At 46.0% G+C, this 26,543-nt stretch overlaps 1 protein-coding gene across 1 annotated transcript in view; it reads left to right on the top strand.

Moving 5' to 3' along the window:
* Nucleotides 1-5,609: 5,609 nt before the first annotated feature.
* The window catches only part of LOC310658825 (collagen alpha-1(XII) chain-like), a gene marked incomplete at its 3' end in the record, with an annotated part of 74,996 nt that continues 54,062 nt past the window's right edge, over nucleotides 5,610-26,543 (top strand). The window contains exon 1 of the mRNA XM_083401195.1: nucleotides 5,610-5,673. The remainder of the gene's footprint in view (nucleotides 5,674-26,543) is intronic.

Here is a 26,543-nt window from a genome sequence, read left to right on the forward strand (position 1 = left end):
GCGGGTGCTGCTACATCCTGGTCGCTGTTGACGGGCCGGGAAGGAATTTCCCTGCGTTGGCAGGTTTTGCCTTTCCTGTAGCAAAACATCACAACTTTGGCGGTTTCAAGCCTCGGGCGGAATTCTTTAGTCTATCTTCCTAAATGGGGGGGGGGGCGTAAAGTGGTGCCCCACGCCCCCCTTGCGGTGGTGATCCCAGGGTTCCCCATTAAGGAGGTCTTGAGGGGAGGCATTGGCCATACGCTGAGAAGTTGTCATGGCTTTCCCCTGTGACGGCGGTGAAATGGGACACTATTTAATAGGATACTGTGTAAAATATAACAAGTATATTTTACTTTAGGGGTAAATTTGGGGGGGTGAGAACAATCAGAAGTCTATTTTAGGTCTTTTTTTTAAAAAAAAATATCTTAAATTTTTCTGCGGGATGGGATGTGAATTGTAATGTGGTATATTGCTGTATAAACATAGCGGGTGGCGCTGTGGGTTAAACCACAGAGCCTAGGACTTGACGATCAGAAGGTCGGCGGTTCGAATCCCCGCGACGGGGTGAGCTCCCATTGCTCGGTCCCTGCTCCTGCCAACCTAGCAGTTCGAAAGCATGTCAAAGTGCAAGTAGATAAATAGGTACTGCTCTGGCGGGAAGGTAAACGGCGTTTCCATGCGCTGCTCTGGTTCACCAGAAGCGGCTTGGTCATGCTGGCCACATGACCCGGAAGCTGTACACCGGCTCCCTCAGCCAATAAAGCGAGATGAGCGCTGCAACCCCAGAGTCGGCCATGACTGGACCTTATGGTTAAGAACAGTTTCAGGTTAAGAACAGATCTCCGGAACGAATTAAGTACTTAACCCGAGGTACCATATGTGGTACCTTTTTTTTTAAAAAAGGGAAATACAGTGAATTGAAAAAAATGTTTCAAATGACATTTGTAAAAAAACAACAACCCAGAAGCGTTTTTGTTAGGGTTTGTATGACAAGACCTGCCAAGAAAAACAAAGAATTTATTTATGTATGCTACAACAGCAGCAAGAGTCTTGATAGCACAAGGATGGAAGAATGAGGAAATCCCAACGAATGAACAGTGGCAAGGAAAATTGATGAGCTATGCAGAGTTGGCTAAATTGACATATAAACTGCAGGACAACTGTGTCTTTAAGGAAGAATGGGAGCTTTTTACAAATTATCTAAAAAGACAACAAAATGAATTGGACTCCTTGGCAGGTTTTGAATAAACATACACAAATTTATAGGGACGCGGGTGGCGCTGTGGGTAAACCCTCAGCGCCTAGGACTTGCCGATCGCATGGCCGGCAGTTCGAATCCCCGCGGCGGGGAGCGCTCCCGTCGTTCGGTCCCAGCGCCTGCCAACCTAGCAGTTCGAAAGCACCCTCGGGTGCAAGTAGATAAATAGGGACCGCTTACCAGCGGGAAGGTAAACGGCATTCCGTGTGCTGCGCTGGCTTGCCAGATGCAGCTTGTCACTCTGGCCACATGACCCGGAAGTGTCTGCGGACAGCGCTGGCTCCCGGCCTTTAGAGTGAGATGAGCGCACAACCCTAGAGTCTGGCAAGACTGGCCTGTACGGGCAGGGGTACCTTTACCTTTACACAAATTTATTGGTAACACGATAGATAGATAGATAGATAGATAGATAGATAGATAGATAGATGATAGATAGATAAGGTAAGGATACGTATAACTTTATAACATGCAGAGAATAATATGTGCAGAGAAATCAGCTGATGAAAGTCCCTGGCGGGAGGGGGGAGGGAGAGATGGAAGGGGGCGTAGGGGAAATAATATATGTGATTATACGATTTGATAATTTGTTATGCTGAAATTGCTTAATAAAAATATTTTTTAAAGAGAGAGATCCAGCAGGGCTCAGTAAATAGAAGCAAGGGGTGGGAAATCTGAACTGAAAATAAAACCCATCTCAACACGGAGAAGGGGACATGGGCAGTTTGAGCTTCTCCTGTTTTTTCGCAGCCACTGGAGCACAGTGTCTTTTGCAGAAGGGATGGGTAGAAACAATTTTTACCCCCTGCAAAGACGCCAGGTGGAAATGCCAGCAGCCTGGCCAGCTGGAAGCCAGATGTGCATGCCATGTTACTCGTGGGAGATCTGTGTTTGGAGTTGTGCCGTGCAGAAATCTGCCCTCCAGTTTCTAGAAAGTTTTCTACCGCAGCATAAGAATATAAGAGCTCCTACAGTGATGGAGATAGGGACGCGGGTGGCGCTGTGGGTTAAACCACAAAGCCTAGGACTTGCTGACCAGAAGGTCAGCAGTTCGAATCCCCGCGACGGGGTGAGCTCCCGTTGCTCTGTCCCAGCTCCTGCCCACCTAGTAGTTCGAAAGCACGTCAAAGTGCAAGTAGATAAATAGGTACCACTCCGGCAGGAAGGTAAACGGTGTTTCCATGCGCTGCTCTGGTTTGCCAGAAGCGGCTTAGTCATGCTGGCCACATGACCCGGAAGCTGTACGCTGGCTCCCTCGGCCAATAAAGCGAGATGAGCGCTGCAACCCCAGAGTCGTCGTCGACTGGACCTAATCGTCAGGGGTCCCTTTACCTTTACAGAGATGGAGAAATGCAATGACAAACCTAGACTGCATCTTAAACAGCAGAGATATCATCTTGCCGACAAAGGTCCGTATAGAAACCAGTAGCTGAAATAAACCTCATAATGTGAAATACAATGAAAATGTCTGGATAAAGAAAATAATGAAAAGTAAAATGTACAATTCGATTAATGTAACCAACGGTAGTTGTAAATGAATATAGACAGACAATAAGAATTGTATATACAGGAGGATTTATTTGACTATAGACACTCTATGGACAAATACGAAAGAACAATAATATACAAAACGGATGAAGATAATGCGGAAAAGATATAAAAGGCCAGAAGAGGGAAGGAGGGAAGTCAGCTCTGGGGAGCAGGTGTAAATGTGAAATGTAGTACAATATGTGTATGTGGAGTGTGCAAATGAAAACCAATAAAGAATATTATGGAAAAAATAAAATAATAATCCCTGATCTCTAAATAACCCACCAGAGAGTTGTAAGTATGAGGTTTGTGATTGCTACACTGCAGCAGTTGATGAGCCTTAGAAAGCTATGGTCCCTACAGTAAAAGCTATGGTTTGCACCGTAGTGATGTATGGAAGTGAGAGCTGGACCAGAAAGAAGGCTGATCGCTGAAGAAGAAGAAGAAGAAGAAGAAGAAGAAGAAGAAGAAGAAGAAGAGGCGGCGGCGGCGTTTGGATTTGATATCCCACCTTTCACTCCCTTTAAGGAGTCTCAAAGCGGCTAACATTCTCCTTTCCCTTCCTCCCCCACAACAAACACTCTGTGAGGTGAGTGGGGCCGAGAGACTTCAGAGAAGTGTGACTGGCCCAAGGTCACCCAGCAGCTGCAGGTGGAGGAGCGAGGAAGCGAACCCGGTTCACCAGATTACGAGACTACCGCTCTTAACCACTACACCACACTGGCAAGAATGGATGCTTTTGAATTCTGGTGCTGGAGGAGACTCTTGAGAGTCCCATGGACTGCAAGAAGATCAAACCGATCCATTCTGAAGGAAATCAGCCCTGAGTGCTCACTGGAAGGACAGATCCTTCCATGTTTCAGCTTGTCAATATGCTTCTTAGATTGTGGTGCCCAGAACTGAACTCCAGGTGTGGTCCGACTGAGGCGGAATAGAGCGGTACCATCACTTCCTCTGGAAGTTGTAGAACTGCAAGGTTGGGAGGGACCTCGAGTCATCTAGTCCAACCCTCCGCAATGCAGGAATCACAATGCAAGAATCACAGCTCGCTCGGTTCGAGCACAGCTCAGGCTCCGGCTTCCAAAAGGAGCAGGACCTTTTTTTACGAAATGCATGCATTCACAACTTTTCTAAAAAAAGAAAAATAAGAAGCCACCTTGGCTGCCTGCCAGTTCTCCTCCCTCTTGCACAAGGGAGAAGAAAAGCTGAGGCTTAAAGTTGTCAAAGGGGCTTGTCAAAGCGAAACGGAGAGTGCCGAGATGCGGAGATAAACGGGGCTGCTGGAACATTTCTTGGTCCCATTCCAAGGGAAGCATTTTTCAAGCGTTCGAGCAATCAGCCATGTTCAAAAGCAATCAAGAGAAGTCGGGGGGAGGACAGGCAGGAGATGGGCCGGAAAACAAAGGCACTGGCGGGAAATTGCCGCCAAGAGCAAATGACTCTCCATCTTAACAAACTTGAGGTTTCGGAGAAAGGGAGTCTTGTTTGCCAGAAGGGCTGGATTCAAACATGCAACAAAATAGCCGGGCGTGAAGGAATTTGGAATGAGAGTAGGGAGTATGTAACATTTTAAAAAGCCTATAATTTTGAAAGATCTTCTCAAGTAGAAATATAGCGTTTCAAGGAAGAGGTTTAGACTAAAATCTCTCTCCCTGATGGGCTCACTTTCTGCTTGCAGGGAGGCTTAGGAAAGAACAGGAGGGAGCATTTGAAAATTCCCCATGTTACTGTGGTACACAGTCCACCCCATCATTGTGTTGTTGTTGTTTAGTCGTGTCCGACTCTTCGTGACCCCATGGACCAGAGCACACCAGGCACTCCTGTCTTCCACTACCTCCCGCAGTTTGGTCAAACTCATGCTGGTAGCTTCAACAACACTGTCCCACCATCTCGTCCTCTGTCGACCCCTTCTCCTTGTGCCCTCCATCTTTCCCAACATCAGGGTCTTTTCCAGGGAGACTTCTCTTCTCATGAGGTGGCCAAAGTCTTGGAGCCTCAGCTTCACGATCTGTCCTTCCAGTGAGCGCTCAGGGCTGATTTCCTTCAGAATGGATAGGTCTGATCTTCTTGCAGTCCATGGGACTCTCAAGAGTCTATTAATAATATTAATAATAATATTATTGTTATTATTAAGGCCCGAACCAATGGATCCAAGAAAGGAGATTCCAAGAAAGGAGATTCCGACTAAACATGAGGGAGAATTTTCTGATAGCAGGAGCTGTTCGGCTCCCTTGGAACGTGGCGGACGCACCTTCATTAGGAGGTTTTTAAGCAAAGGTTGGACGGCCTTCTGTTGGGGATTCTTTAGCTGCATTGCAAGGGGTTGGACTAGATGACCCCTGGCGTTCCCTTCCAGTGCTGTGATTCACCCTCCCTCCCTTCCTCCCTCTTTCCCTGTCCCTCAGGTGTTTGATGGCTGCTCCGTTCGGGGGGCTGTTCTTGCTGAGGAATTCCACAACACCGACTGTTATGGATGTGTTTTGCCCATGAGGTATATAGGGGGGGCCTTGCCTCCCTCTCACATTCCTTATTGCAAGCATCACAAGGAGAAATGGGACCACTGCAAAAAAAAGCCTGCCTGACAGCCAGGAATCAAAGAATAAGGCCCAAGGCAGCCCCTCCTCCTCCTCCTCCCTCACAACTTTCCCCCAACTCTCTGCTCAGAGTTTGGGGGTCTTTTTTTCGCTCTTCTAGCTGACACGGGAACTGCAGCCGCTTGGCGATTCTTGCATGAACAGCCTGGTCTGCCTGCAGCTTGGATGGTGTTTTATTATTGAAAAAGACCCAGTTGGAGAGAGGATCGAGCCCTTGGCCTCTGGGACAGATGAGGCCGCTGGACAAAGTTTTGCTGTTCATAGTGTTTTATCGCTACAGCGGCTAAGGATGCGCCCACAAGCTCAGAGCAGGTAAGTGGTGCTCATATCGCCTTTAGGAGAGCTCAGGGTTGGGTGGTTTCTTTTTCGACTCACTCCCAGCGAAGCAAATTGCCGCATTTTAGAAGTAGGAATTGGGGACGGGGGTAGAAAATTGTTTCAGTGTGCTTTCAAAGGAAAGCCTACTTAATTCACACTACGCGAGCCAAAACACGCCGTGCTTTGACATTCGTGTTTCTCCAGATTTTGCAGTGCCGTTCTCCAGCTATGTAAGGTGTACAAGAAAGCATGTAGCAGGGTAAAGAATGCATAGAAATTCATATAATCATGAAAAGAAGATAGCAAAAATGCATCTTGTTAGGGGGAAGGGCTTTGCAGAAATGTGTGCGTTATGCAAAATTCTGCGTACAGAAATGTGAATGTTAGGATAAATTCGCAACAAAATGCTGGCGAATTTCCATAATGAGTTGTTGGTTGTTGTTGTTTTAAAAAATGCAAACTGGTTTGGAAATGTGGAGGACTGATAGGACAAATGAGAAACTCGGAGGAACAAAAATCTACAGATTCACCAAGGACTAAAGGCAAGTTCTTATTAGCCCCTATTTGTTTCACTAGGGAGTTATGCACAGGATTAAATCTCCTGTTGAAATCTGGGCGGCTTTAACACTGTAATTCTACACAGGGGAAACAAGTCCACATTGTCACTGAAGGGACTTTTGTCACTTGCTATCTTCTGGAACCTTCTGCATCTCTCCTCAGAAGTACACCCTACTGTGTTGAAAGGGGTTTGCTTGCTTGTTAAGCTACAGGGTTTCCCCCTGAAAGTGCAAGACTTTGGTGGGATTTTGTTGTTGGCTGTTTGTACTAGCTTACGCAAAGCATCCTGATTGGTGCCAGTTGGTGGTGATGATGATGATGATGATAATGATGATAATTTATTATTTATTCCTCGCCAATCTGGCTGGGTGGCTTCCAACAAAATATTAGAATACAATAGTACGTCAAACATTAAAAGCTTCCCTAAACAGGGCTGCCTTCAGATGTCTTCTAAAAGTCTGGTAGTTGTTTTTATCTTTGACGTCTGGTGGGAGGGCGTTCCACAGGGCGGGTGCCACTACCGAGAAGGCCCTCTGCCTGGTTCCCTGTAACTTGGCTTCTCACAGTGAGGGAACTGCCAGAAGGCCCTCAGCGCTGGACCTCAGTGTCCGGGCAGAACAATGGAGGTGGAGACGCTCCTTCAGGTATAGTGGGCCAAGGCCGTTTAGGGCTTGAAAGGTCAGCACCAACCCTTTGAATTGTGCTCGGAAACGTCCTGGGAGCCAATGTAGTTTAACAGATGAATCTTGGATACGATGGAGATGTAAAAGATTTGGATTATTATAAAAGATGCAGGAGGAAATAGCTAACAAGAGGACCCACAAAGCGGAGGAGGGAACTCCAGGAGATTTTTTTTGAATCTTCCGGAGGCGGCGCGACCGGTAATGGCTGCCTTCTCCGAGTAAGGAGAAGGGAGCTCCGCTGTAAACGGGTCGTCCGCTACGGCGAAGCGGAGACCCATTCAGGAAAACCACAGGTGGCAGAAGCCTGTGGTCTCGGGACCCGGCGGGCGCCAGAAGCAGCCCCCAAAACGTTGAAGGGACCCCGTAAGGGGCTCCGGATCGCGGAGGGGGTAGCGGCGCTGTGGGTCGTTGCGCAAACAGCGAAGTGAAGCCGCGTTGCTGTTGCCGGTCAGCGCTGTCCTTTCTTCCTGCAACTTTTCTGAATTTTGGAAACTACAACCCGTGAGTAAATTTGGACATTGAAAACTCTCTGAAACTTTTGTCAACTTTCTGAAACTTTTTGAGAACTTTCTGAAACTTTTAAAACTTTTTTAAAAAAGTTGAAATTTGGCTGAAAACGGAGTGAGGATAAGCAGGAAGCCCATCTCCCGCTATACTGAACTTTAAGCAAAGAGCAGGAGGAGTGGAGACAAAAAGTTATGCGTTAACTAAATGCTGGCACCCTGTTAAAGCAGTTTTCTGAGTGAAAGACTTTGAGCTATTGACTTTTGCTGGTCATATTGGGAGTGCATTGATACTCTTCTTCTGTGGAACCAGTGGATTACAAAATAAATAAGAATCTCTGGTGCTGGAGCTGCCTGGAAGAGCACCAGTTTGCAACTTTGGATACATTGAACTCAGGTTTTGAAACATTCTGAGTTGGAACTGGATACTTTGAAACTGTTGCAGTCAAGGCACTGTAAGAAACACTGTTTTGCTTTAAGTTTTACTCTGCTAAAAATAATACATTGTGGAGGCGATGGACATGGATTTAAATTTACAAGTTTAACTTGGATTTGATCTTTTCCCTGAAGACGTACCAAGCTCCCTCTAGAGGATTTTGGATTTACAGCAGTGACTTTGTCCTACTTTCCCTTTCCCGGCCTCTGTTTGACTATTGTATCTGGGACTCTGCTTTCTCATGGGAACAACTTGGATTGACCTTGGATTACAGATAACTTTGGAATGAGTGGCGCAAGGAGAAGAGGAAGGACTAAACAAACAACTCTAACTTTATCTGCAGCCTCACAGCGCAGATCTTCTGTGCCGGCCTTGCCTTCCACTTTGCCTCCAGACATAGAGGCGGCCTCCCTAATACAGGCAGGGGAGGGAGAGACAGAGGAGCTGCACCTGGGAGATATGGCTTCAGGGACAAGTAGCTCTGTCTTGGAGAAAATTTTGGAGAAACTGGAGGCTCTGGACAAGAAGGCTGATTTGCATACAGCTAAAATTGAACAGAACACAGAAAGCTTGAATAAGCTGACTGGACAAGTTGCACGGAATGCCCAGTCTATTGGAGAATTAAAGGAGGCTGTAGGTGAAAATCGTAAACTGGCTGAAGATACTAGTCAAAGACTGGAAGAACTTGAGAAAGAAGTAAGACCACTCAGTAAACAAGTTGGAGAACATCAGATTTACTTTTCGATGACAGAACTGCGAAACAGGGAGACCAACTTGAGGATACGGTCAATACCAGAGGTGGAAGAAGATAATTTTATTGAATTTCTAACTAAGGAATTTGCCAAGTTTTGGAAGTTAGAGGAAAAAGACTTCAAAATCGTATCTGCTTTCAGGCTTGGCAGAGTCAGAAGGACAGAGAAGCCCAGAGATTGTTTGATAACACTGAGATCAAAGGAGGAAAGGGACAAGATTTTGGGCCTGCACTACGAAAAGTCACTAGACATTTTGGGCAAGAGAATTGAAATCTACAAGGACATTCCTAAGCAGTTGCTGGACCTTAGATCTAACTACACGGAATTGGCAAGACTGTTGAGAAGCAACGCAATTATCTTCAGGTGGGAGTTCCCACAAGGATTATCCTTTACCTACAGAGGGAGAAAGATCAAAATCAAAACAGTGGAAGATAGAGACAAGTTTTTGGGAGCACACGGAGAAGACCTCCACAAAGGACTTGGATTGCCAGCGCCAGAACTTCCAGGGGAGCCCGCCCCCTCGGATCCTCAAGGACCGGAGAACAAGGTACCACCCCAGAAAGAATAACCAGACTTATCCAGGATGTCTCTGCAGCTTTTGAGCTGGAACATAAATGGCTGTAACAGTCCCGAAAAAAGGTCTAAAATTTTTCATATTTTAAAAAAGGAACAATTGGACATTATATGCTTACAAGAAACACATGTGATTAGGCTCCATAGAAAGGTGTTAATAAATAAAAGGCTTGGTCAAGAATTTATATCATCGGATACAGTTAAAAAGAGAGGTGTGGTGATCTATGCAAAAGAGAGCCTTTCACCAAAATTTCTCTTTAAAGATGAAAGTGGAAGAATCCTCGCAATAGAAGTACAGTATCAAGGAGAAAAAATTTTGATATTAGGAATTTATGCTCCAAATGAAGGAAAATCGGATTTTTATAAGAAGTTGCACGAGACCATGCTGGATTATCTGGATTACAACAACGTCATCATGATGGGGGACATGAACGGGGTAGTATCAACAAATATGGATAAGTCACAGAACCAGAACATTACTAAAGAGGGAAGACTACCTAAGACCTTTTTTGAAATGACTGACAATATGGACTGGGTTGACATCTGGAGAGTTAGAAACCCCTTGGGAAGAGAAGGAACATTCTTTTCTGAAGCTCAACTGACTTGGACACGAATCGACCAAATATGGATAACTAGAAGTCTGGCACCTAAGGTGAGGAAGGTGAAAATCTGCCCTAAAACATGCTCCGACCATAACGCCTTGAGAATGGATATGACATTGATCCCAACCGGCTCCTTTAGATGGAAGATGAATGATGGCCTGTTTAGAGACCAAAGAATTGTAAAGAAGGCCCAAAAAACTTTAAAGGACTATTTTGAGATTAACTTGAACACTACGGTGGAAAAAAGAACTATCTGGGATGCAAGTAAAGCTGTGATGAGAGGGTTCTTGATTCAACAGAATTCTTTAAAGAAAAGACTGCAAAATGAAAAGAAAGATAAAATTCTGGAAAGTATCAAAGAGTTGGAGAAGAAGTTAAGATCTAACCCGAAGTCCCAACCGATTCTGAGAGAAATTAAACTTTATCAGGCACAATATTCCAAACTGATAAATCAGGAAATAGAATGGAAGATTAAAACAATGAAACAAAATACTTTTGAATCGGCAAATAAATGTGGGAAACTGCTAGCCTGGCAGCTGAAAAGGAGACAAAGATTAAATACAGTAACAAACTTAGAGGTTGAAGGAAGGAACATTCAGAACCCGGGAGAGATTAGAAAGTGCTTCCAGAGGTATTTTAAAAAGCTATACACTCAAGGGCCACAAGATGAAATAGAGATTACACAATTTTTGGAGAGAAATGGATTAGCAAAGCTGTCAGAAGAAAATAGAACAATTTTGAATGGCAAAATAACACGACAAGAGATTGAACAGGCCATCCAGAGTCTGAAACAGGGCAAATCACCAGGGCCAGATGGACTGACCTCTAACTACTATAAGACATTGAAGGATTATTTGATACAACCTTTGTTGGAGGTCAGTAATGAAATAATGGAGGGGAAGAAGGCGCCTGAATCGTGGAAAGAAGCATTTATCACATTGATTCCAAAGTTAGAAACTGAAAAGACACAACTCAAGAACTACCGTCCCATCTCCCTTTTAAATGTGGATTACAAAATATTTGCAGATGTTTTGGCACGAAGATTTAAGAAAGTTTTAAGTGAGATAATCCATAAAGACCAGGCAGGCTTTCTCCCGGGCAGACATATGTTTACTAACACAAGGAACATTATAGACATATTGGAACTTTTACAAACAAACATAAACACTAAAGCAGTTTTAATTTTTATAGACGCGGAGAAAGCCTTCGACAACATATCTTGGAAATTTATGAAGGGGAATTTAAAAGAAATGGGAGTGGGACGGGGGTTTGAGAACGGGATTGAGGCAATATATTCAGAACAAAAGGCTAAACTGATAGTTAACAATGTGGTTACAGAAGAGTTTAAAATTGAAAAAGGTACACGACAAGGCTGCCCGATTTCCCCATTACTGTTTATTTCGGTTCTGGAAGTGCTCCTGAATATGATTAGGGGGGACAGGTTGGTGGAAGGGATTCAGGTCGGAGCGAAACAATATAAACTTAAAGCTTTTGCAGATGACCTAGTTCTGACATTACAGGAGCCGGAGTCTAGTTTGAAAAGAGTACTACAACTGATTCAAAACTTTGGTCGAGTGGCAGGATTTAAGTTAAACAAGCAAAAAACTAAAGTTTTGGGGAAAAACTTGACAGATACTGAGTTGGAACAGCTTCAGAAAGAGACAGAACTAAATGTGGTTAAAAAAGTTAAATACCTAGGGGTAAACATAACAGCAAAAAATCTGAGTTTATTTAAAGATAATTATGAAAAATGTTGGTCAGAGATTAAGAGAGACTTGGATAGTTGGTCAAGACTAAAACTTTCTTTGTTGGGCCGAATAGCTGCCATCAAGATGAATGTATTGCCAAAAATGTTATTTTTGTTTCAGACACTGCAGATTATAGACAAGACAGAGTGCTTCCGGAAGTGGCAGAAAGATATTTCTAAATTTGTCTGGCAGGGCAAAAAGCCCAGAATCAAATTTAAAATATTAACAGATGCGAAAGAAAGAGGGGGCTTTGCCCTGCCAGATTTAAAGTTGTATTATGAAGCTGCAGCTTTCTGCTGGTTAAAAGATTGGTTACTTCTTGAAGATACGGATGTCTTGGATTTGGAAGGTTTTAATAACGCGTTTGGATGGCATGCATATTTATGGTATGATAAAGCTAAGATAAATAAGGCCTTCAAGAACCATATTGTCAGAAAATCAGTTTTTAATGTCTGGACAAAATATAAAGACTTACTGGAGAATAAAACTCCGAGGTGGCTGTCACCCCTGGAGGCTAAGGCTCGGAAAAGAGCCAATATGGAGGCCAACTGGCCAAAATATTGGGAGATAATAGAAAAGGATGGTGACAACTGGAAATTGCAGAGTTTAGAAAAGATGAGAGACAAAGTGCGAGACTGGTTACAATATGCTCAGATTAAAGAAGTGTTTAAAAATGACAAAAAGCTAGGATTCCAAGTGGAAAAGTCAAAGTTAGAAACTGAACTGTTAGAACCTAAGACTAAGGTACTTTCAAGAATGTATAACTTGCTGCTGAAATGGAACACACATGACGAAATGGTAAAATCAACAATGATAAAATGGGCGCAGGACATTGGGTATAATATTATGTTTGAAGATTGGGAAAGGTTGTGGACCTCTGGGCTGAACTTCACTGCATGTAATGCGTTGAAGGAAAATGTGATGAAAATGATGTATAGATGGTACATGACCCCTGTTAAACTGGCTAAAATATACCATTCGTCTGATAGCAAATGTTGGAAATGTAAGGAAAATGAAGGAACATTTTTTCACCTCTGGTGGACCTGCCCTAGAGTGAAGGCCTTTTGGGAGAAGATATATAATGAATTAAAAAAGGTGTTTAAATACACCTTTACTAAGAAACCAGAGGCCTTTCTCCTGGGTATTGTAGGCCAGAGTGTGTTAAAAAAGGACAGAACATTCTTTATGTACGCAACAACAGCAGCAAGAATATTAATTGCCAAGAATTGGAAAACTCAGGAGCTACCCACTGTGGAAGAATGGCAGATGCAACTGATGGACTATATGCAATTAGCCGAGATGACCGGCAGAATTCGAGACCAGGGAGAAGAAAGGATGGAAGAAGACTGGAGGGAATTTAAGATTTATTTACAAAAATATTGTAATTTGGCTGAGTGTTGAATTGGATGCCAGTGCAGATAATTGTCTACCATTAAATTAGATTCAAGGCTGAATTATATGTCAAACCAAATTAAGATTATTAATTAAGATGAGTTAAATGATAATTTGTTTGAAATAAATTTAATAATGATGTAAGTGTATGCGGGAGGTGTGGGGGAGTCCCATGTAATAATTGAGAGATGTTAAATGGACAATGATAAGTTGTGCTTATCTAATATATGCTTTATTTGAAAACTTCAATAAATATATATTAAAAAAAAAAAAAAGAGATTTTTTTTGAATCTTGTGTTTATGTTGTATGTTGGATATGTGATTGTAAAACTGTAATTTGAAAAATGAAAAAAAAAAAAAGAATTCCAAAGCTGTGGATTTTCACAGGACATGAAATTGCTTTACTGAAACTTGCACACACACATATACATAAATATCCCTGCGCACAGAGGAATGTTGGATATCTGCCCAATTCAAGATCTGGGTGGGATGAGAGGAAAAGCCTTCTGGATAACCTTCCATGACTTTGCTGCTCGCAGGCGTCTGGGTCATTAGTATACAAATAAAGTCAGGGTTGGGCCAAGAATGTAGACCCGTCTTCCCAAACCTCACACACCTTGTCTGGGTACCGCCCAATTCCACCTGCTGCAAATTGGGAATGTTCTGCTGCTGGGCCTAAATTCCATTACCTCTCACATAACACTAGAGCTCACACACACATCCCCAAAAGCTGAATGTTGGGGAAGATAACAAGAAAGTACAACTTCACACAGCAGTTAGTTAACCTGCGGAACTCCCTCACACAGGAGACAGGCATGGTCATCAACCCAAATGGCTTTAAAAGAGGATGAGGGAAATTTGTGGAGGATAAGGCTATGAAGGAACATAAGGACAAAAGAAGGGCCTGCTGGATGAGGCCAGTGGCCCATCTGGTCTAGCATCCTGTTCTTACAGTGGCCAACCAGATGCCCCAATGGGAAACCCACAAGCAGGATTCGAACCCAAGACCCCTCTCCCCTCACTCTATGGCCTCTAGCAAGTGGTTGGCAAGGGCTGATGGGAGTTGTAGTCCAGAACATCTGGGGGGCATTCAGGTAGGCAAAAGAGCTTGATTCTCCTCCTTGATCTTATGAAGACATGCAGAGTGGGTGCTTTCTCGTGAGTAGGGGATGTTGGAGAATGAAAATACGAGGCAAAGGAGTGGAAATCGCTTTTTCTGCTTATTCGTCTCGTGTCTGGAACAGAAATTGAACCGGTAAATACAACTAGTTGCTTTCAAGATAGGTAACTGATGCCATCGCATAGCCCTGCCTTGCATAGTGGTTATTTTGCATTGAAATGACCTTGAATAACATAGGTAGAGATAAAGGTAAAGGGACCCCTGAGCATTAGGTCCAGTCATGGCCGACTCAGGTTGCGGTGCTTATCTCGCTTTATTGGCCGAGGGAGCAGGCGTACAGCTTCCGGGTCATGTGGCCAGCATGACTAAGCCGCTTCTGGAGAACCAGAGCAGCACACGGAAACGCCATTTACCTTCCTGCCGGAGTGGTACCTATTTATCTACTTGTACTTTGATGTGCTTTCGAACTGCAGGGTTGGCAGGAGCAGGGACTGAGCAATGGGAGCTCACCCCGTCGCAGGGATTCGAACCGCCGACCTGCCGATCGGCAAGCCCTGGGCTCAGTGGTTTAAACCCCAGCACCACCTCCGTAACATAAGGACAACGTAATTGACGTAACTTCATGTTGGCATCCATCTGTCTTGAGACACAGCAGAGTGCTCCTCCAGGGCATTAGCCACACCCAAGTGACATCCCTGGGCAGTGTGTCTGGAGGTCCTGGGCTGAATGGTCTCTTTAAATTTGAAGATGTGTATTTCTTTAAAGGCCAGAGCAAATAACATGACCTAGTTTTACAGCTGTGAATTAAGCTGTTGGGTATGGTATATAAAGAGCAGCCTGTAGCTCCCTCAGTACCCTGGTGGATATATTGTAATTTAGTGTAAAAGGACTTTCTGTTTTTGTTGTTAAAACCTAGCAAAAGTTGTTAGAAGGATGCTGGAATGAAGTTATATGGTTTTAGCAGAAATGTATTAAAGACTAATGTAAAAGTGGATTGATAACGGGATAAAATAAAAAATTTAAGGTTAGATTGTTAAGATAAATTATAGAACAAAAATGGAGTAAGATGGAAAGAATTTGCTGAAATAGTTAATTGAAATAGAATACAAAAAAGGGAGGTGTAAGGAGGTCGATGAACCAGGTTAATGAAAGGTAAAGATATGGAATATTGGATGTATGTGTTTAATGTATTGTTGTTCGAACTGCCGAACTGCCGATTGGCAAGTCCTAGGCTCTGTGGTTAAACCCACAGCACCACCCACGTCCCTTTGCTGTAGGTAGGTTTTATTTTATTCGTTTTTTATCTTATATTTTGGAAATATACATCCAGTGGGTTTTTCCTTCAAATTTTTGTGGGGCCCCCAACAGAGTGGGGCCCTTAGCTATAGCTTGTTTAGCTTATACATAAATCCGGCACTGAGGGGGTTGGACCAGATGACTCTATGATTCTATGGTGGAGGATGAACTGCAGCAAAACGGAAACTGTGCTGCATGCGATGAGTTCAGGGCAGAACAGAAAATGCCTTCTTGCATCCATACTGTCAACCCAACACCCCCAGCAATACCAAGCAGTGCATTTTACAGTGTGCTAAGGAGAAGGCCTATTTAAAAGCGCTTCCTTCAGCTGTTCTGTGCTGCCAACTGGGGCATATCTCCCATGTTGGGGGAGAAGTGAGTGTGGGCAGCCCGTCCCCGAAATCTGGATTCTTGCCCTGTCTGTTTGAGAGCTGTGTTGCTAATTTCCTCCAGCCTCGCTTTCCAAAGATGTCTTTCCAAGATTCTGCCCTGGCTTGTTCCAGCTGTTTAGCCTGGCCTTCTGCCAGAAGTCATTCTTCTCCAGATAAAACAGCAGAAAGGGCTCTTTGTGCATTTCAATGGCATATTAAGAAAAGGTGAGATCGGTCTTTCCAAAGCTGAAAACACTCTCATTCAAGGCACATTCAACAGAGCCCAGGCTTAATTCCCTGCCTGGCAATCAGCAAAAGGGGACAAATTTATGAATGGCCGACACAGCTCTCTGCAGAACCCCATATTTTGCTCCGTATCGACACGGCTGGCACTGGGAGAGAAAGCCTTGAGTGGAAACATCTGGGGAATGGCATCATCAAGAGCCATTTGCTAATGTGAGAAGTGGGTCGCTGATTGAATAGAGGCCCCCTGGATTTCATAGAATCATAGAGTTGGAAGAGACCACAAGGGCCATCGAGTCCAACCCCCTGCCAAGCAGGAAACACCATCAGAGCACTCCTGATATATGGTTGTCAAGCCTCTGCTTAAAGATCTCCAAAGAAAGAGACTCCACCACACTCCTTGGCAGCAAATGCCACTGTCAAACAGCTCTTACTGTCAGGAAGTTCTTCCTAATGTTGAGGTGGAATCTTCTTTCTTGTAGTTTGGCTCCATTGCTCCGTGTCCACTTCTCTGGAGCAGCAGAAAACAACCTTTCTCCCTCCTCTGTGTGACATCCTTTTATATATTTGAACATGGCTATCATATCACCCCTTAACCTCCTCTTCTCCAGGCTAAACATGCCCAGCTCCCTTAGCCGTTCCTCATAAGGCATCGTTTCCAGGCCTTTGACCATTCTGGTTGCCCTCCTCTGGACACGTTCCAGTTTGTCAGTGTCCTTCTTGAACTGTGGTGCCCAGAACTGGACACAGTACTCCAGGTGAGGTCTGACCAGAGCAGAATACAGTGGCACTATTACTTCCCTTGATCTAGATGCTATACTCCTATTGATGCAGAATACAGTGGCACTATTACTTCCCTTGATCTAGATGCTATACTCCTATTGATGCAGCCCAGAATTGCATTGGCTTTGTTAGTTTGGAAACGAATTTGAAAATGAATTAAAGTTGGTGTGTGTGTGTGCTATGATTGCAGCTGGCAGCGTTGTATGGGTGTGCAAAGAGATGGGTAGGAAAAGAAAACTGAACGCTGCTTTGCCCAATAAGAGTTTCAGGTGTTCAAGGCGGGGGCGGCGGGGGGTGGGTGGGTCGGGGGACAGGATGACGACTGAGCAGAAATGCCTGCTTGTCACTTCACCAGGTAGTCATTAAATTGGGGAAGGGGTTTCAGGAGGTGAATAAAAAGTGGAATGAAAGCTGTCACACTGGTGCTCTTGGCAAGTGGCTGCAGATCACACACACACCCTGCCGCTGTGGCACAGAATAATAGAATTGTAGAATGGGAAGGGACCCCCCAGGTCATCTAGTCCAACCCCATGCAGTGCTGGAATTGAAATTAAATAATTCCTGACAGGTGGCCATTCAACCTTTGTTTAAATGCCCCCATTGAAGTACTACCTTCAAAGGTCCATGTCAAACTGTCTGAAATTAGCTTCTTCTTTCTCGGAATCTGCTTTCTTGTAATTCGAATCCATTGCTTGTTTTGCAGAAAACAAGCTCGCTCCATCTTCCATCGGACAACCCTTGAGATATTTTAAGATGGCTCTCCTATCTCCTCTCAGTCTTCTCTTTTCCAGGCTTAACATACCCAACTCCTTCAACCGTTCCTCATAAGGCATGGTTTTCAGACCCTTGGTCATCTTGGTTGCCCCCCTCTGCACACATTCCAGCTTGTCAACGTGCTTCTTAAATTGTGGCGCCCCGAACTGGACACAGTATTCCAGGTGGGAACTGACCAAGGCAGAATACCATTGTTGAATAGTGGGTAGACATGGCAGACGACACAGTGATTTCTCCAAAGCAGCTCTTTATTTTGTAAGCTGGAACAGAACTGAACAGCAAACACCTCAGCTGGCCTGCTTTTATAGGCAGCCGGCTGTCAACATCGTAGCAACAACAACCCAGGGTTTCCCACCTAAAATAACTGATGTGGACCTGAGTGAAAACTATCTACAGTATCCCCCTGCAGTAGATAACAACCATCACTTCCCTTGATTGGGACTCGACAGTTCTGTTGATGCAGCCTAGAATAGCATTAGCTATTTTGCTGCTGCATCACACTGTTGACTCATGTTCAGATTGTGGTCTACTAAGACCCCAAGATCCTTTTCTTGTGCCCCCGCTCCCAATTATTTATATTTGTACAGCTTGCTCTTCCTGCCTAAGTGCAGAACCTGACATTTGACCCAACTGAATTTCATTCTGTTAGTTCTGGTCCAGCTGTCCCGTCTGTTAAGGTCATCTGGAATCTTGATTCTACCTTTTGAGGTTTTAGCTGCCCCTCCCTGGTTTGTTGTCACCTGCAGATTTGATGAGCAAGCCTTCAGTTCCTTCATCCAAGTCATTTATGAAGATGTTGCATAAGGACCAATGAGCTCAGCTTCTCTTTGAAAGACTGGTGAGATTCATTGTTCCAGTTGGGCAGGGATTCTTCCAGGCTTGACTGAAATGCTAATCCGAAATCGTTTCCTCCTTCTTCTAAACTTGGACCAAAGAGTTGTTTCGGTGGTGATGTGCTTTTGCGTTCGGGCGCAACCATAGATACTGGGGCCAAAGAATGAGTTGATGACACAGAGGAGTTGCCAGTCAGGTCCTGCTTAGTCAGTGCCTCTGAACAACCTTGGCAAGTTTGCTGGGGGCGCTGGATTACAAAACCAGGCTGTCAATCTTCTTTTATTGATCAGACCTTGCCAAGAATTCTCACTCCCATACACCTTGTTTTTTCTTCTTAACATCGCTAGGCGGTTTGTGGCCTCTCCAGAAGTGGATTGATAGCCATTTGCAAACAAATACCGTATTTTTCGCTCCACAAGACACACTTTTTTCCTCCTAAAAGGTAAGGGGAAATGTCTGTGCGTCTTATGGAGCGAATACGTGGTCCCTGCAGCCGAATTGCCCAGGGGCAAAAAGCAGATCGTGCTTTTTTTTTTTTAGAAAGAGGGAAGGGGGTGTTGAAAGGAAGCCACTGAGCAGCTGATCGGCAAGCGATTGGGAGGGAGATAAGGGACTCTAGCGATAAAGGAGGCTGCCTGGGAGGGGGGAGGTAAAGACAGCAAACTTGCAAGGAGAGGAGACAGGAATACTAAAACAAGCAATGAGAAGAGAAATTAGAAGAAAAGGAGGAGCAAAAAACTGCTCCAGCTAAGGAAAAGACACTAAGGCAAACAAGAAGGAAGGGGGTGTTGAAACAAAGCCGCTGAGCAGCTGATCAGCAAGCGATCGGGAGGGAGATAAGGGACTCTAGAGATAAAGGAAGCTGCCTCGGAGGGGGGAGGTAAAAGCTCATGGATCCTCAGGATTTTTGCATTGGGTCACTCCAAATTCACCGTCAGATCACACAGCATGTCCATGGCTACAGCCTGCACCAAAATCCCCACGCATCCACTGTTTCGTCGGGCCGCAATGGTGCAAAAACATGGTTACAAAGCACAGATCCACATGGATTCTCAGGATTTTTGCATTGGGTCACCCCAAATTCACCCTCAGATCACATAGCATGTCCATGGCCTAGCTAGCAAGGCCAGAGCTCAGGGATGATGGAAGTTGTAGTCTAGCAACATTTGGGGACCCACAGGTTGAGAACCGCTGAAATAAATGAACGCAGGGGAGCTTTCCCAAAGGGGTGTGTGCTCAATCCCCAAAACAGAGTGTAGGGAATATCACGGAAATGTAAGAAGCATCATGAATGCATCTTGACCCTGCATTGCATTTACAGCAAATCCTGCCCCACTTAGAAGCTTATGGAGCATGAAGGCAAAACCAGGAGCATAAAATCACAAGCCGAGATCAAAGAAAGTCCTCCTTCATACAGCACATAGTTAAACTGTGGAACTGCAGGAGGCAGTGATGGCCACTAACTCAGATAGCTTTAAAAGAGGTTAGTACAGATTCATGGTGAAAGCTATCAATGGCTGCTAGTCCTGATGGCTATGGTCTACCTCTACAGTTGGAGGCAGATGTGCCAACTCTAGGGGGCCGAGATGTCTTTAGCCCCTTGTATATTTGTTGGAGGGATGTGGGTGGCGCTGTGGTCTAAACCACTGAGCCTAGGGCTTGCCGATCAGAAGGTCGGTGGTTCGAATCCCTGTTGCTTGGTCCCAGCTCCTGCCAACCTAGCAGTTCAAAAGCACGCCAGTGCAAGTAGATAAATAGATGCCACTGCGGCGAGAAGGTAAACGGCGTTTCCGTGCGCTGCTCTGGTTTCGCCAGAAGCAGCTTAGTCATGCTGGCCACATGACCCGGGAAAACTGTCTGCGGACAAACGTCGGCTCCCTCGGCCAGTAAAGCGAGATGAGTGCCGCAACCCCAGTGTCATTCGCGACTGGACTCAACTGTCAGGGGTCCTTTACCTTTTTATATTTGTTGGAAGGGGGCTGGGCTTTGCAGCATCAGTGGCCAGCTCCTCTAGAGTGCTCAGCCTCCTCCAGGGCTTTTTCCAAGCAAGCAGAGACTGTGCCTACATGCAACCAACCTCTCTTCCACCCTTTTCATGCCTCTTCTGGTTCTGGGAGACAAGTGGGGAGGCGAGCTTGTTGCAGCAAGAGGGGGAGAGACTCGGGACTGGCCAGACTCATCTCTGCCTCTTGGTCTCCCTCCTCTTCCTGCTTCAGCTTCTTCCTTTGATTCTGGACTTCTCTCTTCCACAGACTCTCCCAGCTCACCAAGCCCTGTTACATCTACAGCCTCTGACACATCCTCTTCCCAGTCTTCTCCCTCCAACCACTCACCATCGTCCCACCACCACTGCTCTGGCTCTGAGCCCTCTTCCCTTAGCCGGTTCCTCCCACCATTCCTCTGTGTCCAACCAGTCATTGACCGCTAGGCTGAGAGGCAGGGACTGGACTGAGGTCACCCAGCGAGCTTCATGGCTGAGTGTGTTTTTGAACCCTGTCCTCCTAGGTCCTAGTCCGTCACTCTAACCACTACATCACACTGCCTTCTTTAGGACAGCAGGGAGAGAGGTCTTCCCCGAACAGAGGGTATTATTGGAGCTCTTGTTCCCCTCCTCCTCCTGCTCATTCCAGCGCAGGATCCAAGCAGGCAGCCCAGAAACCAGCTCAGGGCAAATTTGTGCATGATCACATCCTCTCAGCAAACGCGGCTGTCAGCTTGAGTGAGTGGAAATGTCATTTTTACAATCAGCCCCGGAGCCACGATTCAAGCGATTCTATCCGACTTAGTTATTTGCCTTCGCTCTCCAGTGGAATAAAAAAGCCTTGTGTGGGATTTGCCGGGCCTGGGATTCAGGCTTGGTTTGCTCAATAGCTAGGAGAGAATATTCTGGCAGATCTCGAGGCTCCCACACACGCCCTCGATTTTCTCCCCAGGCAAGTGCTCCACAGGTGCTCCCGCTGACGAAAGTGTGCACCTGGCTTGCAAACAAGATGGCGGCCTGTCGCAGCCTGTGCGTAATTCTAGCCTTTTGTCTCTGGATTCCAGAGGCCAGCTTTTGCCTGCCTGTTTCCAGCTGTTCTGGCTGGGGCTGAGGGAAGTTGTAGTTCAAAACATCTGGAAGGCACCAGGGTGGTGAAAGCTCCTCTAAACACAGCTGGTGAGGAGGACCCAATGGCTGCTAGCCAGAGTGACTGCGGACACTATCAGAGACAATATGTCTCCGAATTCCAGTTGTTGAGAATCGCAGATGGGGAGATTTCTGCTGTTGCTTTCAGGACCTGCTGTTGGGATTCCTGCTGGGATATCTGGTTAGCCACTTCTGCCCTTTGGAGGAGGTGGAGTTGCAGGCCCCACCACGCCCGTGATGGCTGGAGCCCAGCCCCACTTGATTGGGGGGATTCCCGGCCGCATCATCCCCTGGCCGGCCGCATCATCCCCTGGCCAGCCAATCGGCTGGCTCTGGGGGTGTGGCCTGCCCTATTTAAGGCAGGATGCGGCTGGGGCTCTCCCTCTTTGCCGCTGGCCAGCTGTTCCTGCTTTTCCCACCCTCCTGCCCTATAAGGTTTACATTCCTTGACATTGCTATAGACCTGGGTTGGTCGCCGTTGAGGGGCCTGGTAGGAATTTTTCCGCTTGGCAAATTGGCACCGGCCACTTGGTTTTCGCCTACCTTGTAGCAAATCGTCACAGCTTTCTTGGCATTGGCAGTTAGGCATTGGTATTGTTCTGTAGTTGGAAGAGGGGAGGTAATGCCATCACCTGCCACGCAAATTGAAGGATAGTCCAATAAAGGATTCCGGGGTGTGTGGCCCTGTCCGAAGCCTGGGGAGGTGAGGGCCTAAGACACGCCTCCTATCGGTGGCCCCAGGGGAGTTCCTAGTTGATGTGCATCAGCAGGACTCCCCCTACTGGTGGTTAACCCTTCCCGGACTTCAAGAGTCACATATAGTTAGTTAGGACCAATGCCTAAGCCAATACCGCTCATCACAACCAATAAAGTTGTGGCCTTTTTTAGCCCATTAACCTTAATAAGCCATGGTTTTCCCAGTAGCGATGTATGGAAGTGAGAGCTGGACCATAAAGAAGGCTGATTGCCGAAGAATTGATGCTTTTGAACTATGGTGCTGGAGGAAACTCTTGAGAGTCCCATGGACTGCAAGAAGATCAAACACATCCATTCTTAAGGAAATTAGGCCTGAGTGCTCACTGGAAGGACAGATCGTGAAGCTGAGACGCCAATACTTTGGCCACCTCATGAGAAGAGAAGGCTCCCTGGAAAAGACCCTGATGTTGGGAAAGATTGAGGGCACAAGAAGAAGGGGACAACAGAGGACGAGATGGTTGGACAGTGTTCTCGAAGCTACAAACATGAGTCTGACCAAACTGCGGGAGGCAGTGGAAGTAGAAATGCCTGGCGTGCTCTGGTCCATGGGGTCACGAAGAGTCGGACACGACTAAACGACTAAACAACAACAACCTTAATAATTGTGTCAAGTGTCTTTTTTCCACTGGGGGGGGGGGACTCGCCACACAACCGAGTGTTAGACTAGATAGGTCTTTGTCTAGCAGGACAAATTCAGCATTTTTGGACTAAGCCTTGGGATAGGGGTAGGCTTGTGGTTCCTTCTTCCGCTGCTCTTTAAGAGTCATGGCACAAAATGCTTGAAAACAGTCTTAACTACAACGGGCTAACTGTAAGGAAGCCGCCCAAGGTCAGGATATTTAGCAAGTCACAACATAGCTGCCTTGTGGGATATATTCGGGAGGAGAAAAGACTAACGAGTAAATCCTACACGAAATTCGGAGTGGAGTCCCTAAGGCAGTTGGATGGCAGAGATTAACTGACCATAGCTGAGGTTCTGATAGCCAAAGACCGCTTTGGGTGGTGTGAAAGGGGAGGGAGTTAGTTAGAAGTCAGACTGTCCTTCACCAGGACCAGAGCCTTTTCAGTGATGGCTCCGACCTGGTGGAATGCTCTGTCCCATGAGACTAGGGCCCTTCAGGATTTAACCTCCTTCCATCGGGCTTGTAAGACAGAGCTATTCTGCCTAGCCTTTAATTTGAATTCAGCCAGATCTTTTATTTCCCTTCCCTTCTCTTCCCTCCCCTCCCCTTTTATGAAGATCACCTGCTCTGAGACCCCACAGCTAATTCTCCCCTGGCCTCCTCGCCGGCCCAAGTAGGACCAATTCAGCCAACTAGCCCTGGGGATTATCTAATTGATTTTTTATTTTTATTTAAAGTGTTTTAAATTTGTTGTTAGCCGCCCTGAGCCTGGTTTTTGAACCGGGAAGGGTGGGGTATAAATAAAAATTTATTTTTATTATTACTGTATGCCCCCTTCTGGCAACTCCTGTAGCCAAGCTGATGCCAAAGGTCTTGCTCTTCTTTCCTTTGGACCACATCAGCCAGGCCGAGATGGGGGTATTGTCGTCTGGGCATCCCTGGATCTCCAGACACACCACCCAGGCTTGCACCCCTATGAGGTCACTTTGGTGCTCCTGATGCAGCAAAAATAATGCGGGAAGCAGGAGTTACAAGTGACCGGTCTCTGCAGCCGCAGCAGCTGCTGTGAGTCTCCAGCAATTTGGCTTCGCCCACAGAGGCACACGACATTGTCTCTCGAGACAGACGGATGCCAACAAATCTGTTCTGGAGTTTTTGCCAGCCCTCCAGAGAAGTTATTTTTGGACAGGAGAGAGGGAAAGGAGGTTTTGCTGAGCAAGCAGAGGTTGCTGAGCAAATGGAAGAGCTTGGTTGGATGAAGCCCATTACACCAGGGGAAACGTAATGGGTAATATTAAAATACATTCAGAGAAGTTTGCACTAAGATGCAGATGGATTTTCACGAGGATTTAAAAAATCTTAAGCTTGCACTTAAGACCTGGAAAGTGAGAGAAGCTGAAATGGATAAATTTGCATATCTCTACCAAGTCAATTATAAGGGACGTGGGTGGCACTGTGGGTTAAACCACAGAGCCTAGGGCTTGCTGATCAGAAGGTCGGCGGTTCGAATCTCCGCAACGGGATGAGCTCCTGTTGCTTGGTCCCAGCTCCTGCCAACCTAGCAGTTCGAAAGCATGTCAAAGTGCAAGTAGATAAATAGGTACCGCTCCGGCGGGAAGGTAAATGGCGTTTCCGTGCACTGCTCTGGTTCGCCAGAAGCAGTTTAGTCATGCTGGCCACATGACCCGGAAGCTGTACTGGCTCCCTTGGCCAGTAAAGCGAGATGAGCGCCGCAACCCCAGAGTGGGTTACGACTGGACCTAATGGTCAGGGGTCCCTTTACCTTTACCAAGTCAATTCTATGAACAAGCTAAACTCTTCTCAAAACTTGAAAATGTTTGCACCATCCCTGAATTAATGCTGCACTGCTGCTATCCTCCTTTTGGCTGAAAGAGAGATTTGCTGTTGTCGTTTTAAAGAAATGTTTTTAATGAGTTTTCAACCAGTGTTTCTCAAATGCTAAAGATCTGGTTCTGTTCTCCCGCAGCTGACTTCACTTGGGAGCATATCGTACTCAGGGCAACATAACATTATATAGGGTGTCAGGGTGACTTTTACAGAGCCCTATAAAAACAGAGGGGAAGCTGCCCCCAATAACCATTTGCAAGGAGCAATAAAAGATCAAGGGCATTGCTCAGATGCCATCTGAAGCCCTTCTGTTTGTTGAAATGGTTCCCATTCCCCAGCGGATTTTGCTTTTCATTTCATTTCATTTTTTGAAACTCTTAAAATGCCCTTCCCTTTTGCCGCGATGGAAGCTGAAACAATAGAGGGTCCTTTGGCACCTTAAAGATTTATTACGGCGTAAAATTTTGTGGGGCAGAGTTTGCCTTGTCAGATGCATGAAGTAGTCACTTGAGTGTGTATGTGTGTGCATTATATGTTCAGAAAGAAGAAGAACTGTTGGTTTTATAAAATGAGTTCCAAGGGCTAAGCAATGCAGGAGACATAAGAAGTTCCAATCCGTATGGATATGATTTGGTTCCCACCAGTAGAGGCTGGTGATGCTGTGGCACTTAGCATCACCGCAGCTTACCAGGAGGGGGTGAGGTCTGTACGGTGCAAGCAGATTGGCTCCGCCGGTGTGTTTGTACCACACCAACCTCACCACCAATCGACCTTCCCCTTCCCAGTAAGCTACAGCAATGCCCTTGTTGGGAGGTCAGGTAAGGACCACTGCATTGCACCACTGACCTCTACTGGTGATTAAGAGGCACAGCAATGTCCATGTTGCAAATTGATGTGGAGAACCGGGAGCTAAATGTGGTCCTCCAAGTATTCTTGGAGGACCCAGTAGTGATGTATGGGAGTGAGATGTATGGAAGTGAGAGCTGGACCATAAAGAAGGCTGATCGCCGAAGAATTGATGCTTTTGAATTATGGTGTTGGAGGAGACTCTTGAGAGTCCCATGGGCTGCAAGAAGATCAAACCTATCCACTCTGAAGGAAATCAGCCCTGAGTGCTCACTGGAAGGACAGACCCTAAAGCTGAAGCTCCAATACTTTGGCCACCTCATGAGAAGAGAAGACTCCCTGGAAAAGACCCTGATGTTGGGAAAGATGGAGGGCACAAGGAGAAGGGGATAACAGAGGACGGGATGGTTGGACAGTGTTCTCGAAGGGACCAGCATGAGTTTGACCAAACTGCAGGAGGAAGTGGAAGACAGGAGTGCTTGGCATGCTCTGGTGCATGGGGTCATGAAGAGTCGGACACGACTAAATGACTAAACAACAACAACAACAAATCTTCTCTATCCAACACTCGGTTGGGACTTTCCCTGGGCCATGCTGCCAAGGGCACTTCACAGCCAAAGGAATGCCCACGGCACATGGCCAGGTCTTTATTGTCAGAGATAACACAGTAGCATCTAGAACTCTCGAGATCTAGACATACCAATCTCATGGCTAGGCAGTTATTCCCAGGTCCGTGCTGCGTGGAGCAGTTGCAGAAACAGAGGGCACGTCCCCTCCATCAGTTTGTGTAAAAGGTAAAGGTAAAGGTACCCCTGCCCGTACGGGCCAGTCTTGCCAGACTCTAGGGTTGTGCGCTCATCTCACTCTATAGGCCGGGAGCCAGCGCTGTCCGAAGACACTTTCCAGGTCACGTGGCCAGCGTGACAAGCTGCATCTGACGAGCCAGTGCAGCACACGGAACGCCGTTTACCTTCCCGCTGGTAAGCGGTCCCTATT

The sequence above is a fragment of the Podarcis tiliguerta genome (assembly GCF_965153285.1).
Source record: "Podarcis tiliguerta genome assembly, chromosome: 10".
Lineage (NCBI taxonomy): Eukaryota > Metazoa > Chordata > Lepidosauria > Squamata > Lacertidae > Podarcis > Podarcis tiliguerta.